The sequence below is a fragment of the Bidens hawaiensis genome, unplaced genomic scaffold (assembly GCF_021521415.1).
Source record: "Bidens hawaiensis isolate Kalapana, Puna unplaced genomic scaffold, B.hawaiensis_p1.1 tig00000832_1, whole genome shotgun sequence".
NCBI classification, from domain to species: domain Eukaryota; kingdom Viridiplantae; phylum Streptophyta; class Magnoliopsida; order Asterales; family Asteraceae; genus Bidens; species Bidens hawaiensis.
Genome location: NW_027491049.1, coordinates 15,257 through 42,474, shown reverse-complemented (window position 1 = coordinate 42,474; position 27,218 = coordinate 15,257). Strand labels below are relative to the sequence as shown.

Here is a 27,218-nt window from a genome sequence, read left to right as displayed (position 1 = left end):
CACTTCAAATTTAGTTCGGGCTCGGTTTTTCGCAAGAAAATTAATTCGGGTGTGAGAAATAGCACAAAAACGAGTGTTTTTCAGCTTATTTTTGTAAAATAAGAAAAACGTACTGACTCGTTGTAAAATTCCAAAATATTTTCACGGATTGCTTAGAACATGTCATATAAGTGTTTTATAAATCTTTTTCGGCTTAACGGATGCTACAATGCTTGTTTTGATATTAACGATTGCGTTTAAGCTTATAGCGTATCGATAAACGAAACCTTTTTCGTTTAAAGAGTTTTAAACGTACTGGGGCCTAAATATCAATATGTTAGCCTCTATAACATATATATAACTCGTATATGACCCCTCAGTATGTATACGGGTCATAATTAGTATCGGTCGGTTACTCGTTTAAACACTACGAATTAACCGATTTATCGTTTACTTGTTACGTAATGAATATAGTGTACCTCGTTTTGTCGCGAATGTCACATTCTCCCCCCGTTAAGAAATTTCGTCCTCGAAATTTAATGTGTCATCGGTTTTCTTTTTAGGGAACAGGTGTGGGTATTTCTTTCGGAATTCGTTCTTTCGTTCCCAAGTATATTCGGGTCCTTGTTTTGAATTACACCGAACTTTTACCAATGAAATTTTGTTGTGTCGTAACTGTTTGGTTTTCCCGTCTACAATTTCTACCTGTTCCTCTACGAAGTAGAGCTTTTCGTTGATCTGAACATCTTCTAGTGGTACTATTGTCGTTTCATCAGTCAAACACTTTTTCAGATTCGATACATGAAACACGTCGTGAATAGTGCTCAGTTCTAAGGGTAGTTTTAATCGGTAAGCTACAGGACCAATTTTTGCGACAATCTCAAAAGGTCCGATGTATCTCGGGGCTAGTTTACCAGTCTTTCCAAATCTTATAACACCCTTCCATGGCGATACTTTTAAAAATACCTTATCACCTATTTCAAAAGATAACGGTTTTCTGCGAACATCGGCATAACTCTTTTGTCGGTCACGGGCAGCTTTCAATTTTTGTTTAACCTGGTGAATCTTATCGGTGGTTTCCTGAATTAAATCGGATCTTGAAATTTGAGTATCACCCACTTCTGTCCAACATAGTGGTGATCTACATTTTCGCCCGTATAGAGCTTCATAAAGTGCTGCTTGTATACTACTGTGATAACTGTTATTGTAAGAGAATTCAATGAGCGGGAGGTGTTGATCCCAATTCCCTTTGAAGTACAGTACACAAGCACGAAGTAAATCTTCTAAGGTTTGGATGGTTCGTTCGGATTGACCATCGGTTTGGGGATGGTAAGCCGTACTTAGGTCGATTCGGGTTCCCAAGGCTTCTTCTACTGCTTGCCAGAAATGTGAAGTAAAGTGACTGTCTCGATCGAAATAATCGAAAGAGGTACTCCGTGTCGAGATACTATTTCATCGATGTAAATTTGAGCGAGTTTTTCGGTGGTGTAGTTGTTACGGATGGGAATTAAGTGTGCGGATTTGGTTAATCGGTCCACAATTACCCAAATTGCGTTGTGTCCTCGAGAGGTTTTAGGAAGGTGTGTCACAAAGTCCATGGTAATTTGTTCCCATTTCCATTGTGGGATTTCGGGTTGTTGTAACATTCCCGAAGGTTTTTGATATTCCGCCTTTACCCTTGCACATGTTGCACATTTACTTACATACACGGCTATATCCTTTTTCATACCAGGCCACCAGTAAAATTCTTTAACATCCTTATACATCTTATCAGTACCTGGATGAATAGAATATTTGGATTTGTGTGCTTCATCAAGAATCAAATTTCGGAGTTTATAAAGTGTTGGAATCCAGACCCGGTTTTTGTAATAATATACTTCATCAATTTTCTTCTCAAAATTCCTTTCATTTCCATGTAGTTCTTCTTTTTCTAGTTGATCTGCCTTCAAGGCCTCATCTTGTGCAACGCGAACTTGTTCGGTTAGGCTACTTTGAACAATCATTCCGAGTGCTCGTACCCTTAATGGTCTGATTCTGTCTTTTCGGCTTAAAGCATCAGCTACTACGTTGGCCTTACCCGGATGGTATTTAATCTCACAATCATAATCATTTAACAGTTCTACCCATCTCCTTTGTCTCATGTTTAGCTCTTTCTGATCGAATATGTGTTGTAGGCTTTTGTGATCAGTATAGATGGTACATTTAGTGCCATACTAGTAATGTCTCCAAATCTTCAATGCAAAGATAACTGCTCCCAATTCCAAATCATGGGTCGTATAATTCTTTTCATGTACTTTTAATTGTCGGGAAGCATATGCTATTACTTTCTTTCTTTGCATCAGTACGCATCCTAAACCTTTACGAGATGCGTCACAATATACCACCAATTCATCAGTTCCATCTGGAAGGCTTAATATTGGAGCCTCACATAACTTCTGTTTTAACGTTTGGAAGACCATTTCTTGTTCTTCTCCCCATTCATATGCTCGATCTTTTTGAGTTAGGAGGGTTAGAGGTTGTGCAATACTTGAAAAGTTTTCAATGAATCTTCTATAATATCCGGCTAGTCCTAAGAATTGACGAATTTCTCTTGGTGACTTAGGCACTTGCCAATTCTTAATGGCCTCAATTTTACTTGGGTCTACTTGGATCCCTTGATGGTTCACAATGTGTCCCAAAAACTGTACTTCTTGTAGCCAAAACTCACATTTGGACAACTTTGCGTATAACTTCTCTTGCCTCAATAATTTTAAGATTTCCCGCAAATGTTGTTCGTGTTCCTCCTTACTTCTCGAATATATCAAAATGTCATCGATAAACACTATCACGAACTTGTCAAGGTAAGGTTTGCAAACTCGGTTCATGAGGTCCATAAACACTGCAGGTGTGTTTGTCAACCCAAACGGCATAACCAAAAATTCATAGTGACCATACCGAGTTCGGAAAGCTGTTTTTGGTACGTCTTCTTCCTGAATTCTTACTTAATAATAACCAGATCTAAGATCAATTTTTGAAAAATACTTCGCACCTTGGAGCTGATCAAACAAGTCATCAATTCGAGGTAAGGGGTATCTATTCTTTATAGTCACTTTATTCAATTCCCGATAATCAATACACATTCGAAAACCCCCATCTTTCTTCTTTACAAACAACACTGGTGCTCCCCACGGTGAGTAACTAGGGCGAATAAAACCCCTGTCCAGTAATTCTTGTAACTGGTTGGACAGTTCTTGCATTTCAGAAGGTGCAAGTCTATAAGGTGCCTTAGCAATGGGTGCTGCTCCCGGTATCAAGTCAATACGGAATTCAACCTGTCGGGTCGGTGGTAAACTAGGCAACTCATCGGGGAATACATCTGAATACTCGTGAACCACTGGGATGTCTTCCATTCGTTTTTCCTCGGGTTCCTTAACTGTTATGCTCGCCAAGTATAATGTACAACCTTGGCGTAAATATCTCAATGCCTTAAGTTGAGATATGAGAGGCAGTACCGTACCAGATTTCTCACCTTGAACAATCATAGCTTCATCATTCGAAAGAGGTATTCTAACGGTCTTATCCTTACAGACAATTTCAGCTTTATACTTAGATAGCCAGTCCATACCGACTATAACATCGAAACTTCCCAATTCTACTGGAAGTAAATCAATAAGGAATGGGTGGTCGTTTAGGATAAGGGAACAGTTTCGGGCTATTCGGTTAACAAGTATAGACTTACCGTTAGCGAGTTCTATAGTATATGGTTTTGTTAGTTCACTAACCGGCATATTTTCTAAAGGTAAAAAATTAACAGATACGAAACTTCTATCGGCGCCCGTATCAAACAAAACTGAAGCATACTGACCCGAAACTAAGAATGTACCTGTCACCACATTCGGATCATGACGCGCTTCACCCGGTCCTAATACAAACGCGCGTCCCCTAGCTGCATTGGAGGTTGATGCTTGTGCTTGGTTCTGCCTTCTCACTGTACCCGGGTTCAAATTGGGGCAGTATCTCCGAAAATGTTCCGTACTGCCACATTCATAGCAGGCACGGAGGTTCGTGGTAGGTGGGGTTTGTTGGTTGAGTTGTGGGCGGGTTGGTTGAGGTCGAGGGAGTTGAGTTGATTGCGGTGGACGGTTAACAGTGTTGGTGGGGGTTCTACAGTTGGGGGCATAGTGTCCCGTTCTTCCACACTTTTGACAAGTGATCGGTTTGCAATCACCCACATGATGAAAGTTACATCTTCTGAACTTCGGTAACGTCCCTTTATAGGTCTCTTGTTTTACATTAGAACTGGTCATGGCATAACTTCGGGTATTCGGACGAGCCCGCTTGTTTTGAGGGTTTCCTTGCATTCTTGTCCCATAATCAGTTCGTTTTAAACTTGTTGTTTCACCTGGCATCCTTATCACTCCACTTCTCATCAGATCAAAAGTAACGACACCCTTTTGAGATACAGCACTTTCTAATGTCGGGTGGGCAACTGAATTCACTATACTTCTCACAGCAGGGGTCAGTCCCCAGATATAACGTTCAATTCGCTTCGCTTCCGGTGTAACTAACCATGGAACTAAGCGGGACAGTTCGTTAAAATGATTCGTGTATCCCACATGGTCCGCTCCTTTCATTTCCAGATTCCATAACTAGTGTTCCAACCTCTGAATCTCACTTTTAGGACAAAAATGCTCTAGTGTAAGGCCCCGTTACCGGTAACCCTACTTTCGTGTTGGATTTACTCATAAACACAGTTCTAAATATCAGAGTTAATTAAAAACTTTACGCGGAATATAAAACTTTCATAAAACATTACATATCGATTCATAATCATGTCTTAAAACATTCCTCTTGTCTTTCAAAATCAAAACATAACTTAATAAACATATCAGATCTTCAGATGCCAGGCTTTAGTCTTCTGCCATGTGTCCTCCACTCAAGCCAGCTGTCTCAACCTACTCACCTGCGTGCATACTAAAAGTCAGCTACGCTGAGTGAGTTCTAGTTAATCATACAATACCATACAATACCATATTACATACATACGTACTTAACCTCATAACTTTCTTTCATACACACATAAGTACTCATGCCTTCATTCTTACTTACATACTTTCTTTCTTACTTACATACTTTCTTTACATTCACAATCATACGTTTTAAAGAGCCTTTCGCCCTATAACCTCACAGATATTATAAGGGTCTGGTCCCTAACATCACAGATATTATAAGGGTCTGGTCCCTAACATCACAGATATTATTAGGGTCTGGTCCCTAACATCACAGATATTATAAGGGTCTGGTCCATAACATCACAGACATTATAAGGGTCTGGTCCCTAACATCACAGATATTATTAGGGTCTGGTCCCTAACATCACAGATATTATTAGGGTCTGGTCCCTTGTTTTCGAATATTAGTAGGGTTCGATTCCCTCTTTGTTACCATACAACCATACATAATACCTCGAGTATTATTAGGGCTCGGTACCCTTTTCGTAACCATACAACCATACAACCGTCATTTCCTTCCTTTATTAACTTTATTACGTTCATACACATAAACATACATATCATACTTGCCATATTTATAACGTTACAACCTGACAGTACGTGCAATATCCGAAGATCGTTCACGTACCATCAAGCAATCATTCTTACATATCACATATATCACATATGGCATACACTTATCACTTAGGATAAATGTATTAACAACACATCAAGTATGCACACAGCCCCGAAAACATAACAAGGAATGGGGCTAGAAACTCACCTGGATCCTGTTACGCTCGCCGTTGATCGTAATTCCTTTCTTTAACTGGGCTCGGCTAACTGTATAATATTTACACATATCAATTAACTACTACTTCTCGTTTTGTATTTCTATCTATAAATGACCCACAACGAACGGGGGTCCGGGGGCAGCGCCCCTGGCAGCGGGGTTCTAGGGGCGGCAGCCCCTAGCGGGGTCCAAGGGGCAGAGCCCCTGGCTGGGGTTAAGCTGACCTGGTTTTTAATTTTCGATAACTGCCTTAACACATTTTCCATTAGGTTTTTAATTTATTTTCTAAGCGAACTTCACTTTAGGCGAAGTTAAACCTTAGGCGAACTTGGCTTCAGGCGAAGTTAAACCTTAGGCGAACTTGGCTTTTAGGCGAAGTTAAACCTTAGGCGAACTTGGCTTTTAGGCGAAGTTAAACCTCAGGCGAACTTGGCTTTTAGGCGAAGTTACCCATTTAGGCGAAGTTGCCATCAGGCGAACTTGGCTTTTAGGCGAAGTTACCATTTAGGCGAAGTTGCCATCAGGCGAAGTTGCCATCAGGCGAACTTGGCTTTTAGGCGAACTTATCAGGCGAACTTGGCTTGCAGGCGAAGTTCATCAGGCGAACTTAGCTTGCAGGCGAAGTTCATCGCTTGAAGGCGAAGTTGCCCAGATGAAGGCGAAGTTGTCGCGCTGCAGATCTGTTTGCCCATAACTCCTTCGTTTCTTAGCCAAATAACTCGATTTTGGTACCCACGGAATCGTATGATCGGCACCTACAAATCCCAACCATCAAATCGGCCTAAAATCGACGTTTTAGGGGTCCGATTTGGGCAGTTGTGTTTCGGGTCCGATTAACCCGTCAAATCCTAACCATTTTCAGTAATATTAGCTTTGCGGGATTAGTTCTTACCTTTCCAACTCAGATCTACCAGCAAAATCTCGGGTCTCGACTTCGGATCTCGGTCGGTTATGTGTGTGCTTTGAGTGTGTAAAAGAGAAAGATGGAAATAAAATGATATCATGGGCTTGGGATGGGTATTTATAAGCCCACGGACCCAAGGCCCATTCTCATTTAACCCATCTTACGTAATCTAAGCCCATGACCCGTTCCTTACTCGACATTAAATAACTAAAACGTGAAATCACTAAACATAACTTTCTTTTATTTAACATTATAAAAATTTTAGGATGTTACATCTAGCATGAGGGTTTTTAATTCAGTCCATGACATACGATTAATAGCATCTTGTCCCCTTATTTGGACTACCGTGTTCCACCACATCAACGCTTGGTCTAGAAACATACTGGTAGTAAATTTGACCACGCGGTTCGGTGGACACTCACTGATATTAATTACTGATTCGGTCTTTTCTATCCATTTGACCAGCCCGCTAGGTCCTTCAATACCCTTAAACTCAATCGGTTTACATGATGTAAATTGTTTGTATGAGTACTCCTGACGCGGGGGTTCTCGGTTATTATTATTATTATTATCGGTATTGGTCCGAGTATTATCATTATTAGTTGTGTTAACAACCGGTACAGGGTTCGGGATATTATCAGGGTGCACAACAGGTTCTGGGTTCCCAGTGACATTCATAGTTGGAAGAGTGTTATTATTATTTATGACATTATCAGTATTCACTGGGGTAGTAACACCCGGGGCTACATTAGTGTCCGGCGGAGGTGTATTAACAGTGGCCGTGGTGGTGCTCGTAGGTTGATTAACAGTATTGTTAGCACGTATGCCTGCAGTGACTTGTGCTACAATTGTTGGTATCACTGCTTGTAGTTGACGAGTAATCATTGCGGCCACTTCCGCCTCAGACAAAGGGTTTGCTTTCTTCGGGGCCATTCTATAAATTAATCAATTATATAATAATCAATATCGTTTCACTATGATCAACACAACTTTACGATATTACAATTTCACAACACATAACTATGCCAAAGAAAACACGTTTGTATTAATTATAATCATTACTGTACATATGCATCCAAAATTAGCGCATAGGCTTAACCTGGTATAGGCCAGCGCTTGTATATGCGTATCAAAATTTGTCACTAAGTGACATGTAGACTTAACCCGATAAGGGCCAGTGCTTGAAATAGTACTAAACCACAAACAACTCCCAAGTCAGCCCAACACGCTGTAACAAAATGCTGCTTGGGATATCAAAAGACTATATACATAAGACTAGACTACTATGTCCTATCCATTCTTTGTAACATGAAACCACAACCAAACAACAGCAGCCACTAGGGCCGCATTAACCGCTAAGCATACCCCTAGTAGTATCATTGCCCGATCCTGACGCCCATGGCTGTGAGCACTGGATCTTTGCACAATTCTGATTTCTTGCTGCATGTACCACATGTGATCTTGCATATCATGTCTATGCTGGTTTAGGTTATTTATCAAATGTGATTGTTCTAAAAGCTGATCAGTTGCTAAACCAAACCATGCTGAATCAGAATGACGAGGTGGCTCGGGTACCGGGGCGGGTAAACCCCAAGTAGGAATAGGTATCTCAGTGACCTGTATGTTTCTCCCCTATGGTACGTAGATCGAGGTGGGGGAGAGGTGTGCTCAGGTGGACGCACTGAAATGCGAGCGGTCTGACGGTTTCTAATAGTGGGTGGGGGTACTGGTGTATGCTGTACAGGTGGAGTAGGGGATCTGGGTGCTCTAACAGGTGAATGATAAGCACTAGTAGCTCCCTGTCCTGCAACATTCCTAGGGGATTCCCTAGGGGGGTAGGTGTCACAACGGTAACCCGATAAGTCGGGTTGATCTGAGGGTACCTCGTAAGGAATTAACGCATCTGCACCTTCTTCCATTTCCTCTGATTCCTCCTCAGTTTCCTCTTCCGGATCCTCCTCCTCCTCCTCAGACCTTGTTGGTAGGGTATTAGGTAAACGATCAGTAGATCTTGACATATTCCTGCACAATGGTTAGTAATAAGAATAATATCCTTCTATATTAATCATAGTAAAATACATGCAGGTATTTATACACATAGGCACAAATAATCGTTTATATACACAAATTTTATCTATTATTATATTTTATACACATATGTTGCTGTTTTTACCTATTCGATTGTTTATCGACTTCCTCTCGAATTCCCTGGTACAAACAAGTCCGTTATTACGTTCCGGACCATAATAACCCACTTGTCCATTCGCGTTCATCACGAGAATCATTCGTGTATATTATTTAATATTATTTTATTCCCAGAGTTAATCGAGCCTACGGTTATCTTAGGGTATCCTAAGGGACATCCTAATTCTTTATAACCAATGGCTCTGATACCAACTTCTGTCACACCCCGACTAGGTCGCAGCGGAAGCGTAATACGGGAATGTAACAGATAACACTGGTATCAACAACATTGTTTATAAAGAAATTCATAAACTAATTTACATCATATTACATGGGTAGGTACTATGTTTACAAACTAGGTGAAAAACACATAACCGGTTTACGAGCTTCTTATTCAGTATTATATCAGCGTCTATTCACAGCTATTCAACTTTCCTTCTAACACCAAGCATGTAAGCAAATCATTCCACTTTTGCTTTACCTGAAAAGCATGTTAAAACGGGTCAACTACGTCTAGTTGGTGAGTTTCAAGTTTCACGAGTGTCAATGAAATCAGTACACGAGTTCGTAAAGTTTACAGTGTGTATGTATATATGTATGTGTATGATGTATTATACTAAGCCACAAGTGAAACCGAAACGAGCTAAAACACATGGCCTCCACTGCCCATGCACTCCCGTTGGCATTTAACAGCCACTTTGCCCCAAGTATGTACTATGTCTAACACCACATAGCAGTATGTAAAATATAATGACAATGTGCAACTGGGTTTACATATGTTCCGGCATACCCCTCCGGCTCTGTCAGTTGGGTTTGTCAAACCGATAGTACTATCCACACGTCACCGGCACGAAGTTAATCACTTGTGTTTGTGGGGACTTGTCAAGTGTTAGTACTTAGATAATCCACATCATCACACGTTTTCAAGTATATCAGTATATGTAAACATGCTTTTCACCCCAAAAGTTCGTAAAACAGTTTAGAAAGTGGGGGTCGTGAAACTCACCTTATCGTAGTTCGCACGGAAATTACGTATCAATAAGTCAGATGCCTCGTTTATAGCCTGATTCCTATAAACGGTATCGTATTGTTATTACTAGTACAGTGTTCAAGCTAAGTCGGGCTGTATAGATAATCTGGGTATAGATGTTAGGCCCAGAACATGACCATAGTCTTAGATTGTGACGTTGTATACTATGAAATGTTTAAAACTGGATTTGGCTCAGTTTCACCGTTTCCCGAGCCTAGCCCAGTTGATTGTTTATACGTTTCGGGATTAGGTAAGATCACATAAACTTAAGTAAATATATTGATTGATAAAATGATTTGATTTATGAAAGAATTTTAAGGTTTCGGTGTCTGGTTTGATCGCAGGGTTCGTTTCCGTTTTCACACGGGTTTGATTATACAAAACACGCACAATCCACCCGAATTGTCCGGAATTTTCGTAAAAAATTCGTTTTTATCAATATCATTCAAAAATATGATATTTGACCACTTTTGACATTTTGACATACCAGTCAGTCCGTTAAACACAAAACTGCCGGTTTCGTTAAAACAATTATAATTTAAATCTTTGATTAATCATAACTAAATATGTACTTATATATAAATTATGAAAATTTTTGTAAAAATACATTAAGACATGGAGAATTTTATAAAAATATTTTCAGAAATTTTATGATTTATTATTTATTTATAAAAATTCATTTAATAGGTTATAATCGTGTAATAAATGGCCCGTTTATATCAAACGACCTCCGAAAAATCCGATAATTTTTAAAAATGGCCTCAATGTTATTACATAGCCCCTGCAAAATCTCTCGAACCTAACTTTTTTGACAAAATGCCTTTTTGTGCGTTTTTCGGCTGTTAAAATTCGGTTAAACCATGATTGCACAAACCATACTTAGGCATTTCCAATGATTCCCAAAATTTACCAGTGATCTTACCATCACATATTAAACTCCAAAACCAAGTTTCATAATTTTTCAATATGTTTATCTATTTTTCCCAAATAAACGCTCATAAACGGAAATAAATTCACCAAATATTCTCCGTTTATCGAAAAATTACCAAATTTGAACAGGGACTCATTTATATGATCCCTAATGTTCCTGCAAGTTTTCACAAGCTAAAAACAAGCACGTCACAACCTAATACTAAACAGCCCCTAAACGAGTGTTACGGGTTTACCTTGTCGGTTTTCGATGAATTTTGCTAGCTTAAACGACTCTCCGGGTCTCGGGTTGCAAACTCAGTATATCTACATATCATATAACATCAAACCAAGCATAAATCATCCATGTAACAGCCTTGATAATTAGGGTTTCGGTTTTGGGTTCAAACCGAACTTTCTAACCGTAAAAACGTTGTATTCATGTTCTAATCCGCGTTTTTGACCAAAAAAGTATATGTTCCTGGTTTGTAAACATGTTTAACATCAAAACATGGTTTTACTTGATTTTTAGGGTTTTTGGATGGTTAAACATGTTTAAAACTAATCAAGGATTAATTTTTCATAGTTAAACTATGTTAATCATGGTTAAAACTCAAAGAAAATCACTAATTACCTTAGGTTTTTGATGTAACTTTTGAAAGTTTCTGGAGTTCTACTTTGCAGCTGCTTGGACTTCAAATTTTATGAGTTAGAATGAATAATAAAGCTTAAGGTGTAAGTTATATAAAAAAATGTGAAGTATGGTGGGATGTTCCGATCGGAACCAAGGATGGCCCATAATGGGCTGTTTTGGCCATTAATTCTGATTATACAAGCCCAAAAATGAAAAGCCCACTTCAAATTTAGTTCGGGTTCGGTTTTTCGCAAGAAAATTAATTCGGGTGTGAGAAATAGCGCAAAAACGAGTGTTTTTCAGCTTATTTTTGTAAAATAAGAAAAACGTACTGACTCGTTGTAAAATTCCAAAATATTTTCACGGATTGCTTAGAACATGTCATATAAGTGTTTTATAAATCTTTTTCGGCTTAACGGATGCTACAATGCTTGTTTTGATATTAACGATTGCGTTTAAGCTTATAGCGTATCGATAAACGAAACCTTTTTCGTTTAAAGAGTTTTAAACGTACTGGGGCCTAAATATCAATATGTTAGCCTCTATAACATATATATAACTCGTATATGACCCCTCAGTATGTATACGGGTCATAATTAGTATAGGTCGGTTACTCGTTTAAACACTACGAATTAACCGATTTATCGTTTACTTGTTACGCAATGAATATAGTGTACCTCGTTTTGTCGCGAATGTCACAGCTTCTTGGAACATATTCAAGTTTATGCATGTTGGTGTTTCAAGATCGACGCCTCAGGGATATTCTACCAAGCCCTCGTTTGATGAAACATGTAAACAATACAGGGATAGGGTGTTTGGTATGAAAGATTGAAGATCAAGACAATCAAGACCTAGAAATATCCAATGGGGAGTTTGTTAGAACATAATGTCTAGTGCTAGATGTCTAATGCTAGGATCTTGTATTTTGTATGTTAAACAGATTAGGAAGTATGTAATCCATGTAAGGCGCATATGTACCTATACAGACGTATAACTACATATACGACGTATATGTTATACGCCGTATAAGTGCATATACGCTGTATATGTCACTTATCCAGGCGTATATGTTTCCTCTATATAAAGAGCCATATCCATTCAATATATCTAGTTGTTGATGCGGTAATCTGTCATATCCTTTGTACTGATAATCTGTTGATGATATAAAGCTTAAACGTTTAAAGTAATCTTGTGATATCTCATCTCATAATGATTTTCACTCATGTGTTAAAGAGTATATAACAATTCAAGTCATATCAATCATAATGCATCCCGGGTTTTTTCAGTTATGATGACTATGAGCATTATGGTTGTAAATGCTCATGTTGAAAATATCCTTACGTTGTCCACCATTTTTTTTCAGTATCTGCAATCAAATTATCTTAATGTTGTGTTTTAACACTTTTGTATTTTGATTAGTGCTTTTTTAACCAAAAAAATCAAACATTGTCAAGCTTATCTTATAAAATTGAGTGCTCAAACGAGAAATGAGACTACTTTAGTTTTGTATTTAACTTATTCATTTAATTAAATGTGAAGCAAGATGAGCTAATAATTGAAAAGTACAAATCCAATTTTTTATAAAAGGCTTTGATTTTTTATTCGCTTAGGGCCACCAAAATAGTTGGGTCGGCCCTGGGTTAAAGTCAAAGGAGGCTATAAGTTTGTGACAGATTATAATCTATTAGGGCTTGTTGCTTCAAACATGGGAAGGGAGATTGAAGACACGGACATGTGGCGAGTCATCTACATCAAATATCTTGATGTTCTCGTCAACATGGTGAAGGAAAGTGCAGCAGTTCTAAAGAAACACGAGGCATAAACGAGTTATACAACAAAACTGAATGTAATTATGCACTATGCATAGGCAAGACGAGAAGGGAGCAAAAGAGTTTGGGAAAATAAGGAGATTTGATTTTCAACCAATCTTTGAAGAAGTTACGGAAGCAAATGCATCACCAAAGTCATATATACGCCCTTTGCTAAGTTTAGGGTATGATGATAGATATAAACTTAACATTATTAGACATATTATATTTGTATTATGTTTGCAATTATTTTCAGTGACATATTAAACTTTTCTATAAGTGTGGTGATTTAAAGGTTAGGCTAAACGTATCACTCTTTCTTACTTTCATACCTCATTTCTGAACTTTCTATGTGTCACATGTTTCCTGCCTTATAACAAAAATCAATTTAATATTTTGTTATGTTCAGGTGCATCAAAGTAATGTCATATGAGAAAAGAACCAATTTGTTAATCAAGTTGTATGTTATTTAATCTTTTTTATTTATTAATAAACAATACGTTTTTTTAAAGGTAAGCTAAATCAAAAATTAAAAAAAAAAAACACTTTAAAAAACATTTTGATATAAAAATAACAAATTTTTTCAAAAAAAAAATTATGGTTATTTTTGAAAACTAAAAAAATGTTTTATATAACATACAATAAAAAAGGGGAAAAGTTATTTAAGAAAATAGATTCTTTTTAGTAACAAAAATAAATAAAAGATAACAAAATGGCAAAGAAAAAACAAAAAAGTTTAAACTATATTAATATAAAACTCGAGGAATGGGTTATGTTTAGTTAAAGTAAAGAAAATGAGTATGTTTAGCAGCACCTTAAACAACGGGGTTATCCACAAAAACGGTTGTGACGGTTTCTTTTGGATAACAACGTTTCAAACATTTGCCTAAACTTGTATATATGTATCTATTGTATTCAGTGAACAAATCAACAAGTTTATCAATAAACCAAGGTCATTGTTTCATATAGAGCTGGCCTAACAATATTGTTGGGTGAAGCTAGAGCTTGAGGCCTCTCGAATAAATAAAACATTGTTTAAAATGTTTAAATATATGTATATATATGTCAAAAAAACATATTAAAATCTTATAACTGAAAAAAAAAAAAACCACAACCAGATGTTGCCCCATCGGTTAGAATTCAAGGCTTCAACATTCAAAAGGCTTTTCATTCAACTGAGGTTCCAGCCTCTTAGGTTGCAAGTCTTTTTGTTGTTTATATTCACTTTGTTAACTTCTAATATTTCCTCATGTATATAACTACTCTCTACTGTTGAGAAAAGAAAAGAAAGTTGGAAACTATAAATCATTCTTTTTTATTTGTATTATAAATCGAACTCCTTTTTTAAAACAAAATTTTAAATTTTGTAATTTTATATATAAAACATGACAATCGGTTGATAAATTTCAAAGTTAAAAGTTACAAATTCTGTAATTCATCTCTTCAACCTGTGTAAGGGCCTTGCTTTTTTCATTTACTTCATGCCCTCAAATTGATTGGGCCGTCACGAGTTTCATATGTTCATACATTAAATCACACAAAACACACACGATTCATTAGTATTTTATCAATTTGTATTTCCAACAAGTTTTAGGTACAATTCCCTCGAATAAATAAATAATCTTAAACAGATTATTAGTTTCGACATCACACATTCATCACCCTTATTTTCTTGTGTACCCATGATCCCGTGGCTATTAGTGTCATTTTTACCAAAACAACACCCTTCGAAACAAACCCTCATGTCCTTGATACAAATCAATTCTTGAGACTTATATAATGTTTAAGGTCTCCTATTTGAAGCACATGTCGTCCTAATGCAACCTTCCTAGTCCCATCTTTATCCACCACACTCATCTGGTTGCAAACATCAATCGTGAAGTTCACCGAAGCACGCTCCCATGGCCCCAACCGCACTCTCTTGAAATCCAAAAGTTGTTTATGAGGGGAGTCGTGGATCACTTGAGGCGGGTACGAGAACAACAAAATGGTATGGCTTCCGGTCATTTTTCCAGTATTGGTAACCATGATATCCGCGTTGAATGTTAAACCATTACAAACGTCATTTGTCGAATTAAAGAAAGTATGGGCTTTGGTTATGGGAACTGATAAGTATGAGGGTGCTTTGATGAGGTGATGGACGTATAATGTGTAGCTAAGTCCGTATCCGAATGGGGTAAACGGTTTCGCCTCGATAGAAGCGGTAGCTTCGGCCGGGATAGCCGGTTGCTGAGTCGGCTCGCATGTTCATGTTGGTCATGGAAACGCTGTCTGCATATGATCGTGGGTACCAGGTCATCGGTAATCTTCCACCTACAAGTGTGTTAGGAAAAACAATGGTAGGTTAGTTAGACTTCTTTGCATATATAACATTGACCGTAATGTTTTAACTAAATCCTTTAATATAATCCATTTATCATAAGATTTATATCTTTAGGAGAAATAAAAAATAATTAATTAAAAGCTACTCTAGAAAGAAAATTTACTTTGTCCACGTAAGCGTATGAAGAGAGAATTGTGCCTACTTACACTTAAGTCCAAGTATCCAATAACGTTCGGTCACAAATGAAAAACAAAGATATATAATATTTAAAAGATCATTGTCATCCCTACCTATACGGGGCAGGGGCATTTGTTTGGATAGGTTTCATGGTTTCTTATCATATAGCAAACTCATCTCTATCTATATAGGTAGATTATCAAAGTACAATTTATGACAAATGTTTATAGTGAATATACTATTTTTAGATACATTTGAAGAACTAAAAACACCAATTAATAATCAATTTATTACATATAAAATTTGAGGGTACTTGTGGGTGTTGCCAGTAATTATTTGGTGGTTTGTGGGTACTCGAGGGTAGATATGAAATAACGATGTAGGATTGGTCAATGTATGGATACTATCCACGAGTGCTCATTCTCTCTAATGAAAAGCATGGGTCACATTATTTTATAAAGAGAAACAAAAATGAAAATGATTTTTAGCCACATAAGAAAACCCCTCAAAAAAAATTACACATATAAATAAATAAATCATAGCTCAAAATTTATTAAAAAATAAAACTAAAAACACAAAAAAGTTTCTACCGTCTTTCTCGTTCTCATAAAAAATACATTGTTAAGTTCAAAAGGTCGTCGTGTCTTTTTATTTATCATTGTGTTTTATGTTTATTTTCGTTATTAATTGTTTCTTTTTCCTTGACATTGTGTTTTGTTTTCTTTATACAGGGTTATATTACTTAACATTGTACTATATTGTGTTCGACATTATGTTATATTTTGCGATCTATTGTGACTTTTTTTAGTTATAATTGTGTCTTTTGTTCATTTTCGTTATTGTGTCTTTGATCTCGACATTATTTCTTTTCGTCAAATTTTTTTATTTTTTATTTTTTTTGTACTTTTTTAAACAGGAATGACTGTAGAAACATTTTAGTTTTTTAATTTTTTTCGTTTTTTATTTATATTTTGAGTTATGTTTTTTATTGTTATTATTATTTTTTGAATTTATTTTTAAAGGATTTTTATGTGTGGTCACAAATACTTCTCACACTTCTCATTTTTTTTTCTTTCTTTGTATTTTAACTTTACCTAAAAAACATTATATTTTTCTTTTGTACTCAATTAAATAATATTTTTTTATACATTTATAAATACAGTTTTCTCTATACTTACTTACAATCAATTCAAAAAAAAAATTAAAACTAAATATGGACAAACTTTTTTTTCCTAAAATTTATAAAAGAATCACTACATTTTTTCTCTCCATCCTATAATTTACACTTACAATCACCTAACCAACATATACTTTACAAACTTTCCTCACATACTTTTACATGATATGATGAGAATGTTATAAGAGCATTCACATTCAATCCTCTATTTACAAATATGAAATTACAATAAAAATTATTACATTTTCTATCTTCTCAATTAAATAATACTTTTTTATACATTTATCATTACAATTTCTTTTTTCTTCACTCACGGTCGTTTTCAAATTATATTAAAAAATTATATAGAAAAAACAGTAATTTTTCAAATATACAAAAAGATCACTGCAGTTCTTTCTCCTATACTTACAACACCCTAAATTACTGTTACGTTATAAAAAACTTCACTCATACTCAAAACTATTAAGTTTACTAAACGCCTTTATACTAAAAATTATTCCAAAAGTTAATTCCCACTAAAAACCAAAACAGTTTTTAACCTTTAATTTTACTAAACACCTTTATACTCAAAAACTCTTTTTTTATTTCAAAAATATTGTGAAACTTCAAATTATTAAAACATAATTTTAAAAACTTAAACAATGATAACTTAATTTTTAAAATACTACAAAAATTAACTTTTTAAATTTTTTACAACTTATATTTTAAAATAATTAAAAATTTAATGTTAGAAAAACTTAGCTATCTTAAATATGAAAAAACTTATAACTATTAAAGTACTATTTTTTAAAGAACTTGTGAGGGCAAAGAAAATGCCACCACCACAAAATAAATCACAATTTTTCATTTGGTCAATATAACCTTTGGTAAAATTAGAAATGTTAAAAGTCGATTTTGTATTTTTCCTTGTCAAATTTATTACTTTGGAAACAAGAGATAGAGTCAAGCAGCCATTTTTATAACTTTAATGATCTATGGTAGGGAATGAGCATTTTTGGTACCGGTATTGAATTTGAATTCAATACTGATTTGGTACCATCAATATTGAATCGGTACCAAGTTTTTAGTTTCGGTATTGGTACGGTACCGGTACAGTTCGGTACGGGTACCGGGATTTTCCGAAGTTTGCACGTAATGCCGGTATCGTACCAGTACCGAACCGAACATTTCGGTACCGGTACTAAATATTTCGAATTTTCGGGATCGGGATTTTCAGAATCGGTATCGATTCAGATAATTAACATTCAGATATCGATTCAGATTATTTAATTTTTTTTGACACTTTACGACTACTACCAGGATTATAACGACCATAAACAACATCAGCTAGAGCACCACCACCTTCTTGCCCAGGCAAACCCATCCACAAAATACTACTAATTTTTGGGTTACATTTAGCGAACGTAACATCCATTCCGCAACCCGACATTATCGCAAGAATCACAGGTCCTCTAGCCGAATACGCAACCTTGGACACAAGAAGATTTTGTTCTCCCGGAAGATCTATTTCAATCCTATCCAAAGCCTCATGCTCTATGGACAAGTCAGTCCCCATGACTAGAACCACCGCATCAGCGTTTGCAGCCGCAGTCTTAGCCTTTTCAAACAAATGAGTTGACGCACACTTCACGTCGGTGCACCCCGGCTCGTACACAGTTTGAACCGCCTCCGAGAGCCCCTGTAGAGGAGTTGTGTATTTGCATGGGACCCCCGCGTAGTTTCCAATCATCGCTTTTGTTGCATTTGCATTCGGCCCGATAACCGCTAGAGTCTTGATGTCACTCGGGACAAGTGGTAACGACCCTAAACTGTTTTTAAGCAACACGATCCCTTGTCGGGCCGCTTCACGGGCTAAGTCTTGGTTAGCTTGTGTGCATATATCTTGTTTGCCTAACTTTCCGAATATTTGTTTGTTTGGGTTACCATCAAAGAACCCGAGCCTCATAAGGGTTATGAAGTTATTTGTGACCGCTCGATCGACGGCCGATTCTCTTACCAAGCCTCTTTTTACAGCTTTTTCAGTGAAATTTTTTAAGGAATCTCCGCAGTTGAGATCCAACCCTGCGTTTAGTGCATCCGCTGCAACTTCTTCGGGTGTTTTAGCCCATTTTTGGTCTTTCATCATGACTTCTAATGAATCACAATCCGAGCTAATATATCTGTAACAAAGATGTGTCAGTACTGCTAAATATGTATCATTTGTCATCATATAGGAAGTAGGACAATCGCAAAAATTGTTATACGGCCATATGACACTATCATTGGTTTGTGCCATCGCATCAGTCATTTCTTTGTTAGTATAATACATCATACAGCACGTCTATTAGAACGAACGAACACCACTCTTATAAACATTATGGTACATATGATTAGTCAATATAGAACGCCATACGACCAACACCGGGGCGAAGCTATGTGGGGACCGGGGGTGGCCCCGGTCACTGCCGTTTTCTTCATTAGTAGGGTAAATTTCGCGATTTTTCTCGAAAATTTTTATAGGTATTAAACGCGGTCACCCCCCGATGTATTTTTCCAAAATGCTACCAGTCACTACTGATTTTGATTTTTTAATATAATACCCCATCGTTTGTTTTTTTTCTAAAACCTTGCAATATTTATAAACAAAAGTTACAAAATAGTAGTCGAATAGTAAAAGATTTGTTTTTATGAATATTTTAAGTCTTTGCAATTCTTCTTCTACGTATTCACCCTTAGGGATGAGATCGGTACTGTACCGGTGCCAGCATATTCGGTTCGATACCGGTATTGAAGGTAAAATTTAAGATATACCGATACCAAAACTCAAAACTTTGGTATTTATTTGTACCGACGGTACCAAATCTGTACCGATTTCGGTACCGGTACCGGTATCAATACCGAATTTGTTTATCCTTACTCACCCTTCCTCTCGCATCATCATGAATATTTTATGTCTTTGTTAGTTAAAATACTATTTTGTTTTTTTGTTGTAAGAACAATTGTTTGAATAAATGAAGAAAAATTAGATATATAGATGTCATATTGTTTGATCCGACCCGACCCGAATCACCGACACGAACCGAATCGTCGACCCAGAAATTTTTGAGTCCGTAACTTCGATCACCCCCGTAACTAAGCCCAAGCTTCTCCACTGACCAACACCACTCGTATAATCCATATAAACATTATGGCATATATGATTTGTCAATATAGTAGCCATACAACTTGATCATTTGACCATATTTCTCATATCATACAACTCATGTGACTTTAGTGATATATCTTTTTATTGTGTTCCCGAGTTTCATTTAACTGAGGAAAGAGAAGGAAAAGGAGGGATGAAAAAAATATGTTGTATTCCCGAGTTTCATTTAAGAAAGGAAAATTTAAAAGAGGTGTTCCCGAGTTTTATTAAAAGAAAGAAAATGAGGGGAGATAAGAGAAAATGATGAGTAAAATAAAAGAATTTGTATCTTTTCAAATTGGAAAGATTTAGACGAAAAATAAGTTGAAGAGTAACACTTCTAGAGTCTCATTTAACGATGGGAGGGGAGGGAAAGGAGGAGAAAATGTTAAAATATCATGTTCCAAAGATTTTTTAAGGAGAGAATGGGAGGAGAGTGAAGGGAAAATACTAGAAAATTTAAACATATAATCATCCTCTCAAATTGGAGAGATTAGGAGCGAAAATCTTTTCATTACTAACTTACCCTTAAAACAAATTTTATTTTAGTTTTACTTAAAGGGTATGATAATAAAACTATAACTTTCTTTTCTTTTCCTCTCAACTCGGGAACACATGAAATATGTAAAATCCTTGATTTTCCTTTCCTTCTCATTAAACTCGGGAACACAAAAAAAAAACTTTTCTATCTCCTTTCTTTTCTCTCCTAATTTCCTTCCGCTCCCCTCCCCTTGTTAAATGAGACTCTGGAACACAGTAGGAGATATCAAAAGATAAGGAGAAAAAACTTTCTTTTCCTTGTCTTTCTTTTCATAAATGAACTTGGGAACACAGCGTTTGCCTCTCCCTTAATTAAATATATTACACAATGTGCCTATTGAAAACTTATTTGTATTAGGCTCACCGATATACACCCCTCACACCGGTGAGGGGTTTGATGTGGAAGGTTAGGCGACACCCTTCACACGATGGGTCACGCAGGAGCACCCCCCCCCCTAAATTGGTCACGAGTGACCTGAGGAGACTGACAACGGTTAGTCGTGTCACGCAAGAATGAATCAATTCTTTTTTTTTTCTTTTTCTTTTTGGTTGGAACTAGGGGTGGCTAGATTGATGCCTGAAATTGCTTGAGAAGTTGTTTGAAGAAAAGGGTGGTGGTGGGTTGTTGATGGTGTCTTGTTTAGGTTGAACACGAAGAAGATAAAATATAGTTTTGTTTTGGGTCTAGGTTTTATATAGTTTTGTTTTATTTATTTTTTATTTGTTATTGGCTTTAATTTAATTAAGGATATTAACATATGTAATAACTATTATTAGACTTAGAAAAATCAAATAAAGATTATTAATTTTCTTTCGACCTATAGTTTATGATTTGTATATATCTTTTTAAAAATTATAGACTAGATAATTTATAGCATTATAATTTCAAATATATGCCTTAAATATGAAAAGTTGTATTAAATACAAAAGTAAAATAGGAAATTGAGAATGACGGAGAACAAAAAACCGTGTATATCTTAAGTTGAAGGATGTTGAAGGGCGATGTTAAATGATGAGGGAAAAGCTGAAGTGATGCGGACGTGACGAGTGAGAAAAATGGTGTTCAGGGGTGTATACCTCTTAGCCTTACGAGCCTTTTTTTCAGAGGTAAACGTCTGTAGTCTGTGAACCACATCTGCATACATTTGTAGAAGAAGAGATGTACTAAACCTATGTAGTATTCAAGAAGATTGTTTTGTTTTTTTTAACGTCTATAGACTGCTAAAATAAGTTGGTGGTGGTGTATGAACGATGGTAGTGGGTGGTGGTAGTAGTGGACCATGGTGGTGGTGGAAGGCGGTGGTGGCGGCAGATGGTGGGTTGTGGTGGTGGTGGTATTAGAAAGCGATGGTGGTGGTGGTGGACAGTGGTGGCGGACGGTGGGTGGTTGTAGTGGACAATGTGTGTTGGTAAGTGGTTGTGGCAGACAGTGGGTGGTGGACGGTGGTGGATGGTGGACAGTGGGGTGTTGGTAGGTGGTGGTGTTTATCCCTCTACAGACCTTAGAAAATCTTAGAAGTAGATGAACCAATTTTGCACCAAGAAGAGTTCGCGCGGATTTTTTTTAATGAAACGTCTTCGAAAAAACAAACAGTCTAGACAACACTGTCTGCCTGGCACAGACAAAAGCAGGGATGACAGTGAAACTCGAACCCGATAGGAAAACCCGAAACCCGACATAAATGGGACATGTAATACCCGACCCATTAGAGTTTGGGATTAGTTTTGAAATTTTTCGTGGGTTTGGGCTTTGTAATATACCCGATTACCCGGTAACATTGACCCAATTACCTGATTATATACCCGATGTACCCAACATAACTTTTTATATATATATATTTATATGTAATACAGATAAATAAGTTTTAATAAATCTATGATAATAATATCCGATAAATCATATATGGACATGTATCTAGTAACAACTATATATTATAATTGTCTGATCATAAGAAATTCAAATTTACATCAAATTCACACACTAACATGAATTGTGTGATTTTGAAATCATGCATTTTTATTTTGGCGTAACATCCCGACATTTAGTTATCTAAAATTCAATAAGAAACCTAAAACCCGATGGGTAATTACCCGATAAATACCTGATGGATTTGGGACAATCTTTACTAATCGGGTATGGGTTTGGGAATACCTAAACCCGTCCCAAACCTGACCCATTTCCATACCTAGACAAAAGAGTTTGCGCAGACCTACTTTTTAGAAAAACAAACAACAGCTTAGTAGTTGGCTTAGGGACTAGACTCGTACTCTGGACTTCTAGTTGTGTTTTTAAGGTTTTTTTAGGTAGTTTGCTACCCCTTTAAGCAAACTAAGTTCGCTTTGATGACTATCAAACTCAGTAGGGCTTAGAGTTTGTTATAAACCTAGTTAAGTTTGGTGAAAAATTCAATGGAGTTTGCTTTGTGACACAAGCAACGTTGTTGCGGACTACTTATAAATTGAAGTTTTCTATATAAAAAATTTACCCGTTGAGTTTCCATTCACCTCGAACTGTATCTTGCAAAAGCTCTTTATCGCCACAAGTAGGTTTGCCATTAAGTTTATTGAAAGAACACATAACACTTGCCACATTTGCATCAAAAACGCAACTTTTAAATGGAGGGTTATATGTATCCTCCAAATCTTGCTTCGTTACCTTAAAAGCACAAAACAATAATTAAAAAAGATGTCACTACCTTTGTCAATGAATCTTTATAGGAAGGTTGTGAACATAACTAAATAAACATACAACTGCATTGAAATGGAACCGGTCGACACTAGTCCAGTTATCAAGATCATAAGCGGTGTAATGTTTACAGCAAGCTCCAACTTTGAGTCGGTCTTTATTTTGGTCACCAGTTTCTTGTAAACCTTTAACATAAGCTACTCCGTATCGGCTGGTTAGGACCGGATCTTCTCCGGGTGTTTCTTGCCCTCTTCCCCATCTTGGATCTCGGAAGATGTTCACATTTGGTGACCAAAATGTTAGTCCTGCGACACCTGCATTGTACATTGCTCTAGCTTCATCCGAAACAACCTATGTGGAAGCAGATAATCAGATTTTAAAATATGGGAAAATGTCAAGTTTACAATTTTTAACTTTGGTTACCAATTTCAAACGTGTTTGATGATGAGGTGGCATGTCAATTGTGTAAAACCAATTATACCATTTAAGGTATCTATGTTTGTTACCAATTTTTAATTAGTTAATATTATATAACTACATAAGAACTGAATTAAATGAAAATTGGAAAGGGAAAAACAAAAGAAAATAAAATTTTAACAAAAAATTACTCATGTCAACCTGATATTTTGAAAGTATCCATATATAAAAATATAAATAAATAAATAAATAGAAGTTGCTTATTATGTCATCATAGAGTTGGCACTATGTATTACGTAACCATGATGCCGCAGTAAATAAATCGTTGAATGAAACTTGAATACTTCACAAAAAAATCCCAAAAATATCATTTTGACCGAAGGGATTTTGAAATTGGTCATGGTTTAAAAAAAAATACCTTAATTGGACATTCAGAATAGTCAAGATTGTGGGTTCTTCACATGTCATCTGCCCAAACTTAAAACCAATAGAATCTAGTCATTTATTCATATTTGTGGTGTCGCCGGAATTTACGAGGACCGATCAAACCATTAGTGAGGACCGACCAAGCTATTTGTATGGATCGACAAATTTGAACGGATTGACTGAATTTGTAATTAATATTATTTGTTTAAAACATTTTAATATGAAAATAACAACTTATAAATATAAAAATAAACTTTATATAACAACTTTTTAAGTTTATTATAACATCTATTTATCTATCTATAATATATATATACAAAGACATAAAAATCCTACGTGTTGCAATGTGATCGCTCCCCTTTTTTTGGAGTCACCAGATTTGCTTGATTTATAAATGGAGTTTTCTCATGCATTTGACCCGAATTCATGGGTATGGGTCTTATCAAACCCAGATATTCCTTAAACGGGTTATAACATCTCATTAAATTAAAAATTATTCTCACCAAATTATTGATGTAAATATCCTATAAAATAGGATATAATAAAAATTAATATCTTATTTATTTTATATATATATATATATATATATATATATATATTATTTAAATTAAAAAGCCAATTTGATAGTAAAAAAAATAAACGGGCATTGGGTCTCATCAAACCATAAGTATATTATTAACTTTCATAAATATTATTTATAATTAAAAAACCAATTTTATAGTAAAAAAAATAAACGGGTCTTGGGTCTCATCAAAACCATATAACTTTTAAACCTGGTTATAACATCTCATTTATTTCTGAAACAATTTATCATCAAATCATAAGTATATTATTAACTTTAATACAATAAAAATATATAAATTTATAAAATAAATAAATATTAGAACAAACGATATAAAACAACCCCCGTAATAATATATATAATTGAAAACATAAAAATCCTACGTGTCGCAATGTTGCCGCTCCCCTTTTTTTGGAGTCACCAGATTTGCTTGATTTTTAAATGGAGGCTTCCCATGTATTTGACCCGAATTCACGTGTATGAGTTTCATCAAACCCAGATATATCTTAAACGGGTTATAACATCTCATTAAATTAAAAACTAATCTAACCAAATATTTGATATAAAAATCCTATAAAGTAAGGATATACTAAATATTAATATATGATTTATTAAAAAAAAGATATATATTATTCATAAATAAAAAACCAATTTTATAGTAAAAAAATAAATGGGTCTTGGGTCTTCAAACCCATATAACTTTTAAACCGAGCTATAAGATCTCATTTATTTGTGAAACAATTTATCATCAAACTATAAGTATATTATTAACGTTCATACAATAAAAAATATAAAAATTCAAAAAATAGATAAATATTAAAAACAAATAATATAAAACAACCCCCATAATACGGGGGATAAAAACTGGTTATAATATAAAAGAATTTTAAAAATTAATTTTGTATAAAGTGTATTTAAATTAATAAAACTTATAACATGTTACAATAATGTTATAATTTAAATTCTAACTTATCATAAAACGATTTAAATAAAATCACATTTTAAATTCTAGCCTTATTATTATTATTGTAACATGATATAAGTTTTGTATAACAAATTTTATAAATTTAAAAAATAAGTTATATAAAAATTCATGTTATTTTTATAACAATTTTTTTTAACGTTATAATTTGTAATATAGATTTTATTATAACTTTAGAGTTTATTATATTATTATTATATATAAGAATATTTTATTTTTATAACTTGCAATTTTCATAAAATGTTGAAAACTAATAGTATTAACAAATACAAATTCCGTTGGTCCGGTCCGTACAAATAGTTTAGTCAGTCCTTACTAATAGCTTGGTAGGTTCTCACTAATAGTTTGATCGGTCCTCACAAATTATGATAGCCTTGACAAATATAAGCAAATCGCTGGATTCTATGGATTTTAAGTTTGGCGGATGGCAGGTGAAGAAACGGTGACCGAACGATTCTTGAATGGCCATTTTGTGTATTTTTAAAAACTATAGGTAGTCTTGGAATTTCTTTAAACAAATGTATTATGTATGCACCTTTGCTATGGTATAGAATAACGATTCATTGAACGAGGCTGCAGTGAGGATGACTTGAGGGTAGCTAGTGGCTCCAGGTACAACAGTTTTATTGAACCAAGTAGCCGGTCCGGTGTCAGAAACACCGTGCAAAGCCTCTGACCACCACCCGTAGGAAGGTATCCCAAGGCGGTCAATCTTATCCGCCACACTCACTATACTCCCCGCCTTTTCGTGTAATGTCATCCTCTTAATCAAATCATTGACCCTCGTTCTCACATCGAGCGAAGTATTACAAAATGCAAATTCCTTTAAGCTCGGATTTCGATCAATGTCACAGGCGTAACTAGGAGTATATTGAGACGATATGCACAAGAAATTCGAGATAAAAATGAAAAGTACAAGTAAAAGGATGCCTGGTCTTTCATGAAGAACCATGATGGAAGGAAAAAGAGAAGATAATATAAGAACATGGTGTTGAAATGGGTTTATATAGGTAGAATTGTACAAGTGTGTGTTGCATATTGGCTAGAGTTGTAATGTGGGGTTGTACCTGTAGGCAGCTAGACCAATGTTATAGGGGATCTTAAGCAGTAAGGAGTGGTGTTACGTGTAAGCATGAGTGTTTGTGGATTGACTATTCATGTTTTTCGGATCATAATTCATGTCGCGTGGACAAACATTGAAATATATATAGCAATTTTTGACACAAGAATATGGTAAATACTATATGTCTATATATAGCAATTTTGACAAAAGAAATTTGGTAAATGTAGTATCTTATATTTCAATTGTTTTTGAACATTTATTCAAACGACTAATCCTATGGATGGACTGGACAAGATTAAGGATGTGTGTATATGACGATGATTATTGATGGATGACATTTCAAATCATAAAAAGAATGAAAAAAATTGGTTTATAATGTAGTGATATATAAGTAAAATCCTCTCTCGTACACACACATATGTATGCATTTATATATACACTCATGTATGTAAATGTGTGTATTTAAGGAATTAGTGAGAGAACTGTCTGTC

At 35.5% G+C, this 27,218-nt stretch overlaps 1 pseudogene across 1 annotated transcript; it reads right to left on the bottom strand.

The window, feature by feature from the left end:
• Positions 1-14,969: 14,969 nt before the first annotated feature.
• On the bottom strand, positions 14,970-26,812 carry LOC143543101 (beta-xylosidase/alpha-L-arabinofuranosidase 2-like; annotated as a pseudogene). Its single transcript, XR_013137016.1, has 5 exons — positions 26,200-26,812; positions 23,341-23,628; positions 23,078-23,247; positions 18,185-19,047; positions 14,970-15,524 (listed from the first exon to the last, which is right to left on the bottom strand). The product of XR_013137016.1 is annotated as a beta-xylosidase/alpha-L-arabinofuranosidase 2-like (transcript).
• Between the last annotated feature and the right edge of the window lie 406 nt (positions 26,813-27,218).